The sequence below is a fragment of the Gorilla gorilla genome, chromosome 15 (genome assembly GCF_029281585.2).
Source record: "Gorilla gorilla gorilla isolate KB3781 chromosome 15, NHGRI_mGorGor1-v2.1_pri, whole genome shotgun sequence".
Taxonomy (NCBI): Eukaryota; Metazoa; Chordata; class Mammalia; order Primates; family Hominidae; genus Gorilla; species Gorilla gorilla.
This window is the reverse complement of record NC_073239.2, coordinates 27,244,699-27,262,508: the sequence shown is the minus strand read 5'-3', so window position 1 is coordinate 27,262,508 and position 17,810 is coordinate 27,244,699. Positions and strand designations below refer to the sequence as shown.

Below are 17,810 nucleotides of genomic sequence, written 5' to 3'. Positions count from 1 at the left end.
ACAGGAGCTCAGTAAATGCTTCTCTCAAGGGGGTGATAATATATATTCATACTGTATACAAGAAACAGCGATCTTGTTGGTAAGGATACAGTCTTATTTGGCCAGGAAATAAACTCGAAGGCTTATTTGAACCTATTATTTTCTGAAATCACCAAACCATGCAATATGACTTGGGCTTATAATAGGGGATCATCTAAATCCTTGCTTCCCGCAATGGGTCTGCGGAGAGTAGCATAAGCATCACCTTTGAGCTTGTTTGAAATGCAAATACTCCCACCCACCTGAGGCCTATGGAATCAGTATCTTCAATATAACAAGATTGGGGGGATTTGTACAGATTAAATATCAGAAGCACTTGTCTAGATAAGTGATTCCCCAAGTGTGATTCTAAACCAACAGCATCAGCATCATCTATGGGTCTGTAAAAAATGAAAACTAATCGGTCCTACCCCAGGCCTACTGCTTTAACAAGTTCTTCAGGTAGTTCTTAAACACATTATAGTTTGATAATCACTGACTTAGATCATTAAATTCTGATTTTGTTTCAAATATGTTCTGTGTACCAAGCTCTCCTGCTACCTGCTTCTTTTTCACACCTACTAGAAAAAGAATCCTTCTAATACATTGTATAATGGGAAAAAAAAATTTGAGTATTTAACTGTTCTTGGATAGCCCTAGAATTACTCAACTATTTAAAATAATTTGAGTATAGATTTCTCTGCTTGGGCTTATTAATATTCCATTATTTTTCCTGTTATCTCAGAAAAATATCATAATAATTTACATATATTTACTTTTCATACACATACACATGGAGATATATTATTTTTTAAATGGAGGTATTGAATGAGTGGAAAGTAGTCATGATATTAACCATACACCTACATTTAGTACTTATTGTTTTTCCCCTCCCTTTCTATGTAATGTAAAAGAGACAAGAAAGCAAGCCAATACCAAAACAAAATGATAGAAGCAGAGCTTTACGATAATGTATATTTTTGAAGCCATGGAAAGTGTTAAAGCCAAAGACCTTCTAAAAAACATTAACTTTGAGCCTTCCTGTGGCAATCTTCAGTCTACTGACAAGAGTTGGAAGTGGTCCCATCTTTATCGTCAATCTAGTTCAGCAATCACCTCCTGTATGAATCTTCTAGCCTCTCTGAGGCAAGTTAGGAGAAACTCCTCCAACTTCCCATAAAAATTTTGGCACATTTTTATCATAGCACTGGCTGGGTTGTGTTGTTGCCTTTGTTTTACATCCTCATTCACCAGATGATCAGTATTTTGAAGTTTTGAAACTATATCTTAGTGGTTTCTGAATTACTGACAGACAAGATAGACATGCCCTTTAGTCAATACTCAGTATTATTTTTGAGTGAACAAATGAGCAAATGAATGAAACCATCATAGTAAATATAATATATCCTCTTGGGGAATAAGAGCTCAAATAACAATGAAAAAAATCAGGTATCAGCAATAATCTTGCATCACTTGTTATGTCAACAGTGTTGGAATATCGTTTGTCTTGTACCCATGTAGGCACTTTTGACAACTATAGCTGTGACACAGAAACATCCAATACTAGTATCCCAAAAGACCTGAAATATAATCAAATGGATGCTATGAATTTCTGCTAAAGAGGCAATACAAAGCCCTAATTAAATGACTTGCTCAAATTTGTATTGCATGTTATTGAAAAAAACAGAAATAACCTATTTGTTTTCCCATTGCCCAACACTGCCACTTAAAAGATCGTGAAATAACTTAACTTACCAATTATGTGCCTTTCACACTTAAATAACTATGAAAATTATGATGTATTTCATCTGATGTTTTATATCTGTAAATAAAAAATTACACTGTTACATCATTACTATCCTGCTCCATCTTACCATTTGGAACAGACTTGTTCCTTGTCTGTTTTAGGGCATCCTTGAGAAATTTCAAGGCCCCATTTCACTTTATAAAGCCCCTTCCTCCCTCAGTACCCATGAATAAATCTCCTTAGTGTTAAAGAAGTTGTGCATACATGCCAAGAAGGGAACAGACAACTTAACACTGCCTGGGAGGAGGATTTCCTTTCCATGCTTTGGTCCCAGGCAAGCTTTTATAACGTTGGATGACCTTTTGCTCCAGAATACTCAGTCTATTGTACAGTGGCTTCCTTTTCTTGGGTATAGAACGAAGAGATCAGGCTTCAAATCTTTGAGGTGGAGCATCAGAAATTTACCATATGAAAAATCCCGAAGATCTCTGAAGCCAGAGAATCAACATCGTTAACAGTGCCATGTTTTACCCAACAATTACCTCCTTCCACATTTTAGCTTATTTTAGTTGCAGAAGGCTAGTCAAGTGTCATGTCTGAAGAAACGCAGATAAATAGGAGAACAGGAAAAAGAGAAATGTGGTCACGGTGAAGAAAATAATGAATATAAACTCGTCCTTATGCATACAATCAGTCATTAATTTAATTATACATTTATTCTTTTTGCTTCTTAGACTTTCTTAGTGATAATATTTACATAAATCTTTTGTACAGGTGATAAAATTAGTTCAAAAAACAGTATCCCCGGGACTGAAAAAAATATTTCAGGTTAAATATATTCAAAGTGTTTCTCATTGAGCTAAAGGCAATGCAGTGTGTGTGTGTGTGTGTGTGTGTGCCTAAAAACCTGTGCTAGAAACTAAAAACATGATTTTGAGATATTGAAAGGCAAACTATATTATTTCTGTAAGCCTTTCTCCAGCTACACATACTGCAAAATGATTGCATAGATGTAATATCAAAGTCATAATAATTTCTTAACCATGTGGAAGGAGATATTTTTAAAATGAATATTGAAAGATGCCCTAAACTTCAGTGACAGCAAACATTGATTTATAGCAAATTCCCCAGCAAAACAAGTCTGAAACAAACAGATTAATTTTAGAACTTAATTGGTTCAAATATCTAATTCTTTCAGATCATGGAAAATATAATTTCTAAAATAAGAGATCTAGAGTATATGACCTTATAAGTCTTTAACTCCATAAAATGTGTTAATGATTATTCAGGTTCTTACCTAAAATGAAACAATGACACTCGAATATGAGAAGAAAACAAATATCTGTAATATTGTGAATGACATTTTTCCTGCAATATCAGGATTTTTTAGGGGGCTGGGGATTTAAATACTTGTACCTCATTTATTTTTGCTGATACAGAAATACTATTAGCCATACCTATGTTCAATTAGAAGGGAAAAAATGAAGAAGTTTAATAGTTGGCTAAAAACTCTATGTGCTAAATTCAGTTCAGGCTTAATTTGTGAACAGAAATCTTTTAATGTATATTTGGTTAAGGATATATGATCTAGTCACCAATGGTGAATGGCTTGGGATATAAGGAGGAGCGTAAACCAGCTGTGAATTTTTAAACTAAACATAGAAAATTAAATGTATTTTCATCTATTATTTTATGATAATATTACAATCTGTTTTAACAACAGCATATGCTATTTTATTATTTTGTAAATTCTCAATCCCCTCCTCCAAAAAAATTAGATGTCAGAAGTTCTCACACAGTCAAAACCCTCCAACATGAAATTTATAATCAAGGACTCAGCCCGGAAGCACATCTAAATTCTGTTCAAATAAAATACCTCCTCCCTTAAATGTTCTCACATATCAAATCACTGTATTCATCCCTATGTATTATTCGTACCATAAAAAAACACCCATGTGCTTTAGAAAAAGGCTTTTACTCTTGCAAAATTATTGAGATGTCTATCTGAAAAATCAATGGCAGTTTTGGTGACATAATTACTCTCATTCTCAAAAGCCAGGCATTCATAAATGTGGAGCTATGTCTTTTTCTGGTGGTAAAGTTCAGGATTTACTAATTGGTACAATCAGAGAGCACTGGTTTCAAGGCTGCTGCAGCAGTATACTTACCTAAATTGAAGTGCAAGCTAAATCCATAGTGAGAAGCACTCACTTACTCATACAAACTGATAAATTATACTGCCGAGTAATCAGTTTGCATAGGCAGTTGTTCATAGACGTGTCTCTGCTCCATCAATGCACTAAAAAGCCATGTAGGGTCTCACTTCTTCACCCTCCAAAGGACAAGTCACAAAACAAATCACAGAGAAGGGAGTCAGAAAATACAGAAGCCCTATCTTCAGCCCACATACCATTTATAACAGTGAAATTAGAATTATATCAGTAAAATGGAAGAGCACTGAAATAAAGACTTCTCATGTGAGAGTAAAGAAATATAGAGACATAATGAAAATAAAGGCTGAAAGCCAGTGTTAGTATTCCGACTTCAAAGTTCATGAAGTAGTCTGTAAATAGCATGCACTTTTTAACAGGCACATTCTATAGCTTTCAAAAATACTGCTATATAGAGGGTATGTTGCATTTATTTAGTTATTGCTTACAGCAGAATAGACATCTGCCATTTACTTATTTTGCTACCTATAACTAGGAGCCTATGGTAGCCCCACCCCCACTGTATGTGTATTATTAATTTTGTAAGGATACTATTGCTGTATTTACATATATACAACTTGAGGTGCAAGGAAAAAGCAAGTAATCAGGAACTTCAATTTGCTGTCTTAAGAATCGTCCTGTATTCTTATTATCCTGCGATTGTGCTCAGAGCTAGAGAATTTAAAATGAAAAAAAAAAAACACCTAATACTAGCAATCACCATATTTCCTGTAATCAAGTCCATACTTCTTTTCATATTCTTTCACTGGATTGCTTTTCTCTGTTTATTGTTGTTGCTAAACAAGGTGAGAGTTTAGGCGACATTTTTCAATGATGACTTCTTTTGCAATAACAAAATTCTTAAATGTAGTCTCCATTTTCCTCCTGCTATGTGCTATCAAATTCATCTTTGTATGGGAGGCACAAACTAAAATGAGTAAATTGCCTTTAGTAGGTAGTACTCTTTTCCTGACACTAGGAAGTAAATTGTCAAAGAGTTACACAGGGTTTTAGCTGCATGATTCCCATTGACTTTAATGGGAGTTGCAAGGAAAACACCCCATGCGAATCTTAGAAAAGTAGGGGTTAGTTTTCTTTATGGTCTCCACTGTATTTTGTACTCTCTAGCCTTGAACACTCTCTCTTCACTCACCTTCTGTTCTCCCCTTTCTTTGTAGCTTATCCCTCAAATAATATAAATCTTAGGCCTTTTCACTTAACCATCCATGTGCATAGGTAGTCAACACACTCTATCCCAGCACCACTTCCACGGTGTCACAATTAAACACCTCATTATCCAACCTGCTGACCCTCAGCCATTCACCATTGTCCAGTTTATGTGGGGAAAACATTTTTGTGGAATATTGTTACAATACTAGCTCGATAATTTTTGAAACATGTACTGGATTTCAAATAATATCAAAATTACCTAAATTATATTCTTTCTTTCTTCTTAAAAATGCCTATTAATATTACTACTCTCATTATTGTTTAACTTTTAAGTACTTTTAGGATTTCCTGAAGGTTTGCATAGAGCACAACTAAATAAGCTTCTTGGAAATACATCAGGCATGGCCAGGCAGTTAATATAGCGACTTAAGCAGCAGTTAGCTAAAGTGCTTCATAGGACAACTAGTGAACAACATAATAGATACCATGATGTTAGCTCCTGGCAGAATGGGTACAAGATTCCATCATGTCTGGGGAATGAAGGATACCCTTGTCTGTGTAATGGAGAGAGCAATAACACAATTGGCTGATGTCACTCTTATATAGTACATTGTAACACACACACACACACACACACACACACACACACACACACACCCCTATGGGATTGTTCTAATTCTCCAGCAAGTTTTGATTGTGGAGAAAGCCAAACTAGGGTAGCTTTGAGCTAGATTTTTATGAGTGTTTGCTTCTGTATAGAATGCACAAAAGGCCCAATCTTCGTGCCTACCACTTTTTTCATTACTGTGGCATTAATTACAAAGTAAGATGCCAAGTAATTGGCAAGGGGAACACTACTTGCTTATTTATCAGATACCTTTATCCTATGCTCCTGGCTTCTTTCCTTTACTGCACTTTTATAATAGATTACCAGGATAGCAATGTAAAGAGTAAAAGGTCTTTCCTTTGCAAATTTTTAACTCAACTTACCTTGTACTCTTTGTCTTACTTCAAATCAGACCAATAAGAAAGGATTTGCACCCAGCAACATACTATTAGTCAAACACCATATACAATCACATAAAGTCTAAAACAAAGCAAAGAGCACGGTCTGCCTAAAGCAAATGGTTTAATACCACCAAAAATCTTCCCAGTTCATTCTGCACCTATGGATTTATTATTCCTATGAAACACTGTGGAAGTGTGCCATAAAATACCAGACACATCAAGCAAACATCCTGAAATTCTCTCAACAGTCAGGGTACCTAAAAAAATACAAGGACATATTTTTCTCAATTTTTCATCTCATTTTCCCCAGTTATTATCAATTACCTCTATTCTATCTCTATGTTGATCATGACAAAAGATATGTTTTTCATAAAATAATACATTTGGACATAATAACGAGAACCTTGGTTCCCATCTTCCCGTTGCCGAATAGCACGTCTCGTGCTGTACAGGCGCAGTTGGCTGTCCAAGGACCCTGATGCCAAATTGCGGAGGATATTCTTGTCGCAGTGACAAATTGCTTGCTGGTGGGCTGTGCAGAGTGTTATTCTGGCAGCATCGGAGTTGTCTACGTGTCTGTCACTTGGTTAGGCTGCTTCAATGCTAGGTGATTCCACCCCACTCCCCACCCCCTTTTCTTTTTTCAACGCATTTTTCAGACTTACCTTTGCTTCTCAGTGAATGGGGACTTTAACATTCACTTGACAATGAGCTTATAAAAATGCCTCCCAAGTTCTCCGTACAGGTATCTGTAGGGTGAGAGAAGGATTTTTTCACAGTGCCATACTTGTTTTCCATACAAACCTACAGGCTGCCATTATAGCCACCCACATTCCGGTTGGCAACGCACTTATGCAGTGAGCGCCTTAATGAATCCAGACAAAACCGCACAGCATTCCTGACACACAGGAAAATCATGCATTTTCATGATATTTCAGGGTAATTTAATTCTTTAGTGTGTAAAATATTGATGGTCAATATTATTTGATAACATTTCAGCAAAGAGATTATTCTGCTTTTGATCTGACACTTATTTTTTAAGCTGAAAAGATTTCCTTTACAAGTTCCTTATATTAAGTATGTTTGTCCAGAGAGGATCTGCTAGAATAAAAAAAAGCAGAAATGTAAACGAGTAGTCAATATTCTGTAAACAAATTAGCTTGTAAACATACTGTAGACAATCCCAACAGTGTCTGTTGACTACCCATGAAGGTATATAATTTAATGCCTTCAGATAATTTGTGGGTAAAATCTAACCAGCTGACATTTTGAGATAAATAATAAATAACACTCCTATTTCATTACTGAGTTTATAATTAAGTATTAATGTAAAGGCATTTTTAAAACATAACTACAGGAGATACAGTATTTTAAAATTGTTTTGTGAAACTGAAAAGGATAATTGTAATGAACACAAAAGATGTAGGAGGCCTTTTTTAATTCTATGGAGTGACAGTAGATTTTCTCCATAAAATACATCCTGCAGCAGTGGTGTGTTATTTAAGATTCGAGGATGTATAAAAGAATCTAATGGATTTTTTCACAAAAGATAATATACAATGGAATAATTCTTAAAGGAAATGAACAGACTTTTAATCTTGTGGAAAAAAATGTTTGTTTTTGCTCCTCTCATATATAAATGTATTTGTTGGTTTTATTGTTCAAACTGTAGCCCTGAATTAAGTGGATTGTAAAGTTCTCCTAAATACTTTAGACTTGTTTTCAAAGAAATATTTGTAATTTTTATACATATATACATACATATATGTATATATACACCCCAAAGATTTCAGTTACACTAATTAGAAGAAATAATAAGAAAGCCCTAAGTAGTGGAACTTGGAGAGAGTCTAAAAGATATTTTAACAGTTCCATTTGCAGGATGCATAGGTAAAGTTTTCAGCCCAACATGATGTTTAAATTAGTTTGTTTTCATCGTAACTACTGACGGGACTTAAGTTAGCCCTCTAAACTGCATGGGTATTTCCAAACTAAACTTATTAAATTCTCTTTTCCCAACCTTTTTTTTTTGTGTTTTGTGTTTTCTCTAAAACCTGGCAGCACAAATTTTCTAGCTTTCATCACTTAAGAGCATCTAATGTGAGGCTATTGATCCTAAAATTGCTAGGGTTTTCTAAGAAGTCTCCTTGTTGGTGCTGCACTGTTGTCACTGAAGTGGTTAAAGCTTTGTTTGTTTGTTTTGTTCTGAATGGCTCTTAATGGATTAAGCTTTAGGCTTTCACCAAAGCAGTAACTGATTGTTAAAAGTAGCAAGGAATAAACTAACCACAGGGTGTGTGTGTGTGTGTGGGTGTGCACATGAGTGTTTGTGTATGTGTGCATGCGTGTGTGTGTGTGTGTGTGCGTGCACTGGCAGAGCAAAGTAAATTATAATCTTTAAGTTCTGAAACTCAGCTAGTATAAACATATGTTAAATAAAATATTTCTTACTATATATCTTTAACATATCTATCCTCTGCAAATTGCCAGAATTATGTTAATCAACCCTGACAATGGATTAACTCTATTTAATCAAGAATAATTGAATTAAACTGTATAATAACCCACAGCTATTGAAATGGATAACATTAAATTTAGTTGCAAGATTTACCTATGAAATTAACATGCCATTGTGTTTTCATACTAAAACTGTTTTTCATAATTTTACCAATAATCAAAATGGTGATTTCAAGTTATATAAACCTTTAAAGCTCTCACTACAACATTAAGGAATATATATGCACTTGTCTTTGCAATATTATGCTGTGGTTCTGGACTCATATAATTAGGTTTTGGCTTAAGTGTGATATTAAGTAGAAGATTAATGACTTGACGAGTAAAGAAACACCCTTATCTGCAGAAACAGATGGAAATGCATGAATTTATATGACTATTTAACACAGTGCCAGCTCCTCTATAAGAGGAGGACTTTATTCAAGGTCTCAGTACCAATCCATGGTGACTCCAAGAGCTAAATACTCAAATTTAAAAAAATGTTATTCCATTACACAACTCTCTTAATGGGTATGATGGACAAAACACTAGACAGTTTTCAATCACCCCTCCTGTTGTCCAGGAATGGCATACACTGCCATTCTTGAGTATCCCTAGGCACTGGTAATGGATGGCGACTACCTCTGGCAGAGAATGGCTAACTGCTCTTGGGTTTGCTGGAGAACAGTTGCATTTCTTTTATTCCAATGGGAAAGTTACGAAAGTCAAGAAGAAATGGATTAAAATAAAAATGGCCACTGTTTCAGCTTTATATAACCTGATTTCTTAGCCAAAAACCACAAGGTGATAGTCCCTTGGTAAATTTTCAACATGGATGATCCAAAAAGATGCAGCACAGCATTTAGGCCCCTCTGAATGCCATGTTTGAAATGTTGTATTTAGGGAGTACAGTTGTCCCTCAGTATCCAACAGGGATTGGTTCCAGAACCCCTGCCTTTATCAAAATCTGTGGATGCTCAAGTTTCTTATATAGAATCGCGCGGTGTTTGCATATAACCTATGGATAGCTGCCTGTACACTTTAAATCATGTCTAGATTATTTATAATACCTAATGCAATGCAAATGCTATAGAAATCATTGTTACACTGTATTCTTTGTATTATTATAGTTGTGTTGTTATTTCTTATTGAGTTTTTCCCGGAATATTTTCCTTCTGAGGTTGGTTGAATCCTCGGATGCTGAATCCATGGATACAGACAGCAAATTGTACATCTTGTTATAATTCAGTTACTTTGAACATGGGAATTAAAATGAATATTGTGTTTTGATCCTAAAACTACTTTTCATAATTTTACCAGTAATATTCAAAATGGTGATTCCAAATTATATAAACCTTTAAAGCTCTCACTAGAACATTAAGGAATATATATGCACTTGTCTTCATAATATTATGTTGCTGTTCTGGACTCATACAATTAGGTTTTCACTTAAGGTGATATTAAGTAGAAGATTAATGACATGGATATTGTCTTTCATACTTGCACATGTAAGTACAAATGAACAGCTTGTTTTATGTCTTAGGGTATTATCTCAATTCACTAAATTTTATAAATAAAAGAATAGCAAAAATTTCTCTTCCTCATAAATCTTGCACACAAAAGATATGAAGCCTTGGAGGAACTTTCTAATTTCCATCTCATACTTGTAAAAAATGCAATGAATTGAATTGAAAGGGAGGGTATATTAAAGGGAATGCATAAGATTCAAATGAGGGTGCCTTTAGCATGTAGAGGGAATGATCGATTCCACTATATGCCTGTGCAGTCTTTGTAATTTTCAAAATTTCATTCAATGTGCTGATATTCTGATAACAGAACTAACTGCCACTATAACTTTAGAGCCTACCATTAAGAGAAGGGATTTCAATGGATGCGATAAAAAAGAAGGCGATTTTTCCCCTTGCATGTAATATTCTAAAATTAAGGTGGGGGAAAGTGTTATAAAACCTAGATTAATAGCTTTAGTCAATGACTAATTTGCTAATTGTGTGACTCCCAAAACGCCAAATGTAGTTAATATTTATATTAAAAAGATGATGCATTTATAAAAAGCAAGGTCTCTGTGTCATAGTCCTTTCCTGAGGCATTGTACCAAAATAAAGAGGGCAGGGGCTGGATACTAAGGAGAGTTCTTTCCCCCTACCTCTTTTTTTTTTTCCTTTGTAAGATCTGGGATACCTCTAATTGACCCACTGTACTTTGTTCCTAACACCTTTTGAAAAGCAAAACAAACAAGCTGTATGTACAAACGCTTAGGCCCTCTTTTTGGTTGTGCCATTTTTTTAATTGTATATTCCAGTATTCCCTCATTTCACTTTCCTATTATTGTTTTATCGTCCCTGCTCACATCATCCCCATCCTGGTTCATATTCTCTTGCACTAACATGCCTCAAGTCTCCTCTGCTCTTGTCACTCCTTTGTCAAAAAGAAAGGAGGAGAGGCACTAAGGAAGGACATGGCCCAGGACACACCCTGATCTTTTCTGTTTACACCACCACCTGCAAAAGAGGAGCAAACTTACCACAGTTAGAGTGAAAAGCTTTGGCCTCTCCTATACACTAGGATAAATAAGGCAGAAGTAGTGTTTGTTAACCAGGCTGAACTATTATGAAGATTATACACAACATAGTAGCTCTAGAAACTCTCAGGAATGTAGGCCATACCAGGTTAACTAAATGGGAACTCACTAAATCAGGTGAAATGTATTGACCCCCAGACATCCAAAGGCTCAAGTTTAAATAACTGAATAAAGACTTGAGAAAAATTATGAGTATGAAAGAGTACTTAGCACACTGACAGTACTCCATTTAAGAACAGAAACACGTTTGCACTTTGGAGAAAAGTTCAAAACTTCCCAGAACTGATCATCAAAGAATTGATTTCAATAGTGCTTGGGCTTTAGATACCACAGTAGCAACATGAAGCATAATTTTAAAGTATTTCCTTAAAATATGTCTCCCCAAGTTTTCATTAAATTTTTACTCAGAGTAGAAAGACATACATGTTTGGAAATAAAACATAAAATAATTCTATTATAGGTTAAAAACCGGGAGGGTAGTCCAAAGCTAACACACTGACTGGTCCCTCTTTACATAGTTTATCTCCTGTAGAAGACATTGGGTAAAGATGAAATGGGTTATAAAATGTATTTGGTTTGGGGATCATAGAAATGATTTACACCTATAGATAGGCTCAAGTAGCTTGAAAAAGTAACATTTGCAATAAGACCCTTCTCTTTTTTGGATGGTGAAATACAGAGAAAGGAATTTCAGAGGAGATATTCATTTGTATGCCTATTGCCAGAAGGCTTTGCCTTTTCATTTAACTCTCAATGTTTTGAATAAAAATGCTAACTTTCCTCGAAGAGGTTGTAAGGACTTGCCCCTTTATATCTATGTATGCAGAATATTCGAAGTGCTAGAAATATATTAGCATTTCCAAATGTCATTAGTAATATTGCCGCTTTGCATTTGTCAGTGTATGGATGTATATATACCACATATTGAATGATTGCAATCTATAATTATGTTTGATGAAGAATGCATTTTATTGTATTAATGTTCATGGGGGTATATTTTTATTATAAGTAGATACATGGATAGGTAGGTAGACAGGCAGATATATAAGATAGATAGATAGATAGATAGATAGATAGATAGATAGATAGATAGATAGATAGACAGACAGATGATAGATAGAGCTTTGGTAGAATGAGCTTTAGCATGGAATTATTTTCGGTCCTTAGATAACTATCTCAGGCCTTATTTTCCTCTAGATAAATGGCATATAATGATTGTCATCTATTTTTAAGGAATTACAAATCAAAGAAATCAGTTTTTCGTGGTGGATTCAAACACCAACTTGCAGCATATACTGATGGTCAAAATGTCCTCAAAACATCCTAATAAGCAGAAAAAATGTCAAGGAATATGATACAAATGTCTTATGGTATTAATATTTCAGACCCCAGGTTCTGAATTCCTTCAGAAGAAAATTTCAATCATTCTTGTATCTTAAACATCCGCATCTCTTCCAATGGTACCAAGAGTCTTTGTTCGGTCCCATGGATGCTCAGCAGCATGGGTGTTGACTGACTGTTCTCAAAAGAGAAACTGTATCCAGCCTAGGTTTCACCGCTACCAATTCTGTTATTTTTTCCTTGAAGAGTCAAAATTTCTAACTCTACTTTTGGGAGACTCCAGTTTATTCAGATGTGTAACACAAGCACAGACATAAACTCATTTTAAAAACTTCAAAAATACATAAATACTAAGCATCTCCCAACACCACTCATCCACCCTACCTTACATGCACTGTCTCCCCCACTTCTTTTCAGAATGAACATTACAGAAAGAATAAGGAAAAGATGTTTTGAAATAAAACAAAAAGAGTCACTGCCATAGATAGCAATGCGACGAGTGAAGCTGAACAGTAGCAGTGGTCAGTGGATTCCTTTTTGTTTGATCACTTTGCACTCACAGAAAATCAGTTACGGTTGGAATATAGAGAAACTAACAGAGCATCCTATTTGAAGCACCTACTATGTGTCAGGTGCCAGACATAAATTAAATATGGTGAAGAATTTTACAGTCTGAGAAAAGTAAATTTTTTTGGTAAGTGCTTTCTCTATAAATTGCCTTAACCCATTTCAAGTGAAGATATCTCCAATATAAGAACATTAGGCAGTTTGTACTGTTTGACTTTGATAATGTACTTAGAAAAGAATGCCTGGCACATAGTGGAAACTTAAATATTTGTTGAATGAGTGAATGGTAATAAGTACTTTTCAAAGACAAAATAAATCATCTGCCACTTCTAATGCATTTGGAAAGACATCAATAAATAGCTATTGTAAGGAAGATTGCAGATGCTAGTTAAGATAATCTAACTGTGTAGTAGTTTATTTATTCTACTATAGAATTTTTGTTCAGAACCCCTGGGGGGAAACTTTTGTTGTGATTACTTCTAGGCTGGCAGTCAGTGACTCTACTCCAGAACAAGATCTCAAACCAAGCTCATGTCCTTTCTTTATGTCCCTGCCATTTAACCATCCAGTTGTTAACACATTTTAAAATTTGACAGGTTATTTCACTTCCAAAATGATAGTAAGAGTCACACATGTCAGAACTCTACTTGATAAGTTGTGTTCATTTCAAATGTGGTATGTGAGCACTGAATCCTTACTCTTTAAATCCTGCAAAGTGTATCAATAATTATGCCAAATCCATCCAACAGTTGATTGAGGTGTTTTCAGTTTGATATGGGTGTCAAAATGTGAACATTAACTTTATTCAGATCTTTGCCTGATGTGTTGAATGGGGGAAAAATCCATTCATACATCACAGATTCATCCATAATGCTGGAAATTAGAGAAAGGAACCTCAGATTCCATGCACATTTTCTTTGTGGTTACAGAGGTGACTTTGCCACCTGGGATGAGTTTGTCCTCATTATACCCGATTATATCTGCCATAAGTAAAATTTTAAGAAGGATATAAATTTGTATAATTCTCACATGATGCTTACAAAGAAATCATTTTTGTGACTCTAATTTGTTATCTATTTTGGAAAGATTAATTATCCCTCAATAATAAAGTAAATGTTAAAAAAGGATATCCCCCACAATCTCTTCTTCTTCAGGCCTTTCCTGATTTAATCTTAGATGTTCTTGCTATATCATGAGTGGCTGAGCTCCAATCAGAGAAAATTCAGCGATGGAAACTCTTTACTTGGGCTTCCCACTATTTATGTGTGGTATTCCCAATTTGTAGCTGTATTTGTGCTGGAGCAGACAGAAATAACCAATGAAAAAAAGTAGGAGCAATACAGTTTTATATTTAAAGTAGTGTCATGAGGCATCAAGGCAGTTAGTAATCCAGGAAGGCTCAAATTATGTTTTTTAACTATAAAGTATACATTTAGTAAAAAAGACTAATATCTAATAAATAATAGACAAATATTGGAATGAAAAACATCACTTTCTATATTTTACTAAGGGAGAACTTTCGGTAAGGTTACCATAATTTCATTTTACAGCCATAAAACTTTTCAGGAAATAGGTTACCAATTTGATATTGTAGGTAAATTAACCTCAGTTATATACATATTTTTTAAATGCTAATTTTTGGCAATACAGTTGAGAAGAATTATTTTGTAATTGCATATCTTTCTGTGTCTGGAATTCATCCCCTGTAAAGTCCTCTGGCCATGGGTGGCAGTGGCCTGCGGTCAAAATCTAAACATGAGTTCATCATCATCTTTTAATTTCGTGGTCTTGAGCTTTTGACCCAAAGAGGAGTTGGGGATTCACTAGGGCAGGACTAAATGGAGCAAACACTTGTCTTTGGAGCCCAAGCGCTGACCTTAAAGATGTAAAATGAATTGCCTGCTCCCAAGGTTATTGTTATAATCAGGTATGTGAAAATGAGCAGTAAGAATGTGAAGGAGAGAGCGGAAGAGAGAGAGAGAGAAAGAGAGAAAACATTCCTTGGTTTGCTAGAAGTATTTAGTGCATATTTTATACTTTTTAATTTTAATTTTTAACCACGTTCTGCTTTAAAAACTGTACATAGAAGAGTCAGGCTTCTGACTTTTAATGAATTGCTGTGAAATTTGGTTACATACATTACTCCAACCCTGTGAGGGGGGGACAATTATAGTTCATTATATGCATCTCAAGTTGTTTATTCATTATGATGCACAAGGATAGTTTAAGGACTTGTTTCTGCCAAGAGCTCCCCCCACCAAATAATTTCACAACAGAGTAAAAACACATGGACTTTATATAAAGTAAAAATAGAAGTGATATAAGGGTTGTATTTTTATAGCTGTATTTGAGTACATTTCAAATGAATGTTTGTTAAACAGGGGGAAAAATCAGACTGGCATTGTCGTGATTCTAAGCGAATTAGGTGAGGCAGGAACAGGAAGAATCTGAGTAGCTTGCATTTAATTAGCACTTACTGGTACAAAATAAATTAGACAGATTTGTCTTGTTTTATGAGCAAGATCCTGTTTTTCTATTTCATTTTCTTTGTGCTTTTGGTAAGGACGGATCTGGCGCTTTGGATACTAAATAGGCAACTAATTCAATTGGTGCTTTCTCCGAGGGTCTGCTTGCAAACCGGTGCCAGACTCACTGGTCCTTTGTGTACTGCCCGCCCTGCATGTGTCTGGGCTCCCCTGGCCAGTCCGTTTTTTTGTCTCTGATGGTTAATAAGCTTTGAGCCTAGTAGTCAAATGTGGTGGGAACGGGGACAAGACGAGGGTCCTTAGTGAAGGTGTTTGTTGTTAAATAGAACAATTCAGCTGTCTCTTTAGAAAACTTGACAAAAGGAAATGCTCCCTGCTGAAAATTTTCTTAGCCTGTTGCACAAAAGATGAAGTTTGTTTAAGAAATTGCTGCTAAAGAAAGCGTCAACCCATTAAGGTAATTATATGGAACCTGTGCCGTATAACAGCTTAATTGATGTTAATGTTTGTCTAATTGGTGATTGGGAGAGTGCAAAGGACTAAAGGTCTTCCGAGCACTTTCAGTCACGGCTCTGAAAGGGGCTCTTCTGGTTTTCACAGTTATAACAATGCCTGCGCGTCTTTCTCAGATTACGCCTTGTTTTCAGCCCCTTACAGCATTCTGCTCCACTACTTAAAGCGTAAAATAAGGGTGAAGAGCCATTGTCTAATGCAGCCTTTTTCAAAGAGTGTTTCTGACAGGGATTGTTCTAGGAATCAGGCAGGAGAGAAGGGAGTGTGAGAGGTGAAAGCCACTATCACCCACTTGTGTCACCTCCCCAATGAGCAGCAAGAGCCGCCTAATTGCTGCATCTGTTTTTTTTTTTCTTTTCCTCCAAGCCTCCATTCTCTTAAACAAGATCCTTACACCGATGCCACATGTTCCTGTGGAATCTATCAAACAAAACAAAACAAAAAAACACCCCAACCTGGCTGACATTTTTTAAATTGGCATAAAAAGAACCGTTAGGAAAACATATATAACAATTAAATGCATACACAAAAATATATGAACTTTTCTTTTTCCTAAGATTTCACACATTGTATGGACACATTTACAAATAGAATTAGATGAAAGAATACACTGTGGGTACCTTAACACATATATGTGACTTTTCTGTGTAAAGATACATGCATGATTATTACATGGATACTTACATACGCAGACACAAATGTATAGATTTGGAAACCTTGCTTTTGTTTCCATATGAGAAAGCCATTTAAATGTGTCATCAATCTTGGTGTTTTTTTTTTTAAGTCATAGTAAACACCGTTGATCCAGGTTATAAAACTCAAATGCTTAAATATTTTACATTCCTAGATAAACTGACTGAAGAGCCAAGACTTGTCTTAAAAAAAAATTCTCAGCTTACACACTCATTCATTCGCGCGTGCAGACACACACACACAATGCATTTAACATACCCACCCCCCCACCATCCTGCAAAGTTATAGTTCTCAGGCTTTTCAATTTTTATGTTTTACATTCCTATATTTAACAGATTGATATTTTCCTGTTTGTTCTCTTTAAGATTTCTTTTCTACATACAGAGTGTATTCATGTGCTATCCTAATGAGGAAATGACGAGTTTTTATCAACCTTATTAAACATACACCCAGAAGATATCCATTTGAATAAGGGGCCAATTACTAAGTGTGTCTTCAGTTAGAAAGAACTTAGCTTTTACCTTGTACTTTGGCTCTCCATGTCTCTAATTAATTGAATCTTGAAATCGTTGGACTTTCAGCTTAAGAGAAGACTGAAGAAGGGAACTTAACAACACTGCCTATTCCTTTATGTCTAGAACGGGCTAAAAAAAAAAAAAACACCTGTAATGCTAAAAGACTCAGGCTTTTGTCTGTTTCTAATATTACTTTTCTGCCTAATTGCCATCACTGCCACGTACATTAGGCCCTTTTTCAGCAGGGTTAAAACAGGGCCAGTGATGAATGGAAAACTGATTGTACTGCTGTCAAACTTGAATGTGAGGCTTATTCTAGAGATAGAAGTATGAGGAAAAGGACAGAGAATTGCACTTCATTAAAGCTCTACCAAGCTGATTGGAGTGGAGGAGGTAATTGAGATTTAAAGTGGCATTCCCATCACACTGTCCCTTTTTCAACTTAACAAC

At 35.3% G+C, this 17,810-nt stretch overlaps 2 long non-coding RNA genes across 2 annotated transcripts in view; both read right to left on the bottom strand.

Annotated features, from left to right (window-relative positions):
- Positions 1 to 1,964, bottom strand: part of LOC129526635 (uncharacterized) — a 34,956-nt gene extending 32,992 nt beyond the window's left edge. Inside the window, exon 1 of the long non-coding RNA XR_008671326.1 lies at positions 1,774 to 1,964. This is a non-coding gene — a long non-coding RNA (uncharacterized lncRNA). The remainder of the gene's footprint in view (positions 1 to 1,773) is intronic.
- A 1,418-nt stretch (positions 1,965 to 3,382) lies between these two features.
- Positions 3,383 to 17,461, bottom strand: LOC129526634 (uncharacterized). The gene is made up of 3 exons (XR_008671325.1): positions 17,367 to 17,461; positions 6,819 to 6,902; positions 3,383 to 4,097 (listed from the first exon to the last, which is right to left on the bottom strand). It is a non-coding gene; the product is annotated as an uncharacterized lncRNA (long non-coding RNA).
- Between the last annotated feature and the right edge of the window lie 349 nt (positions 17,462 to 17,810).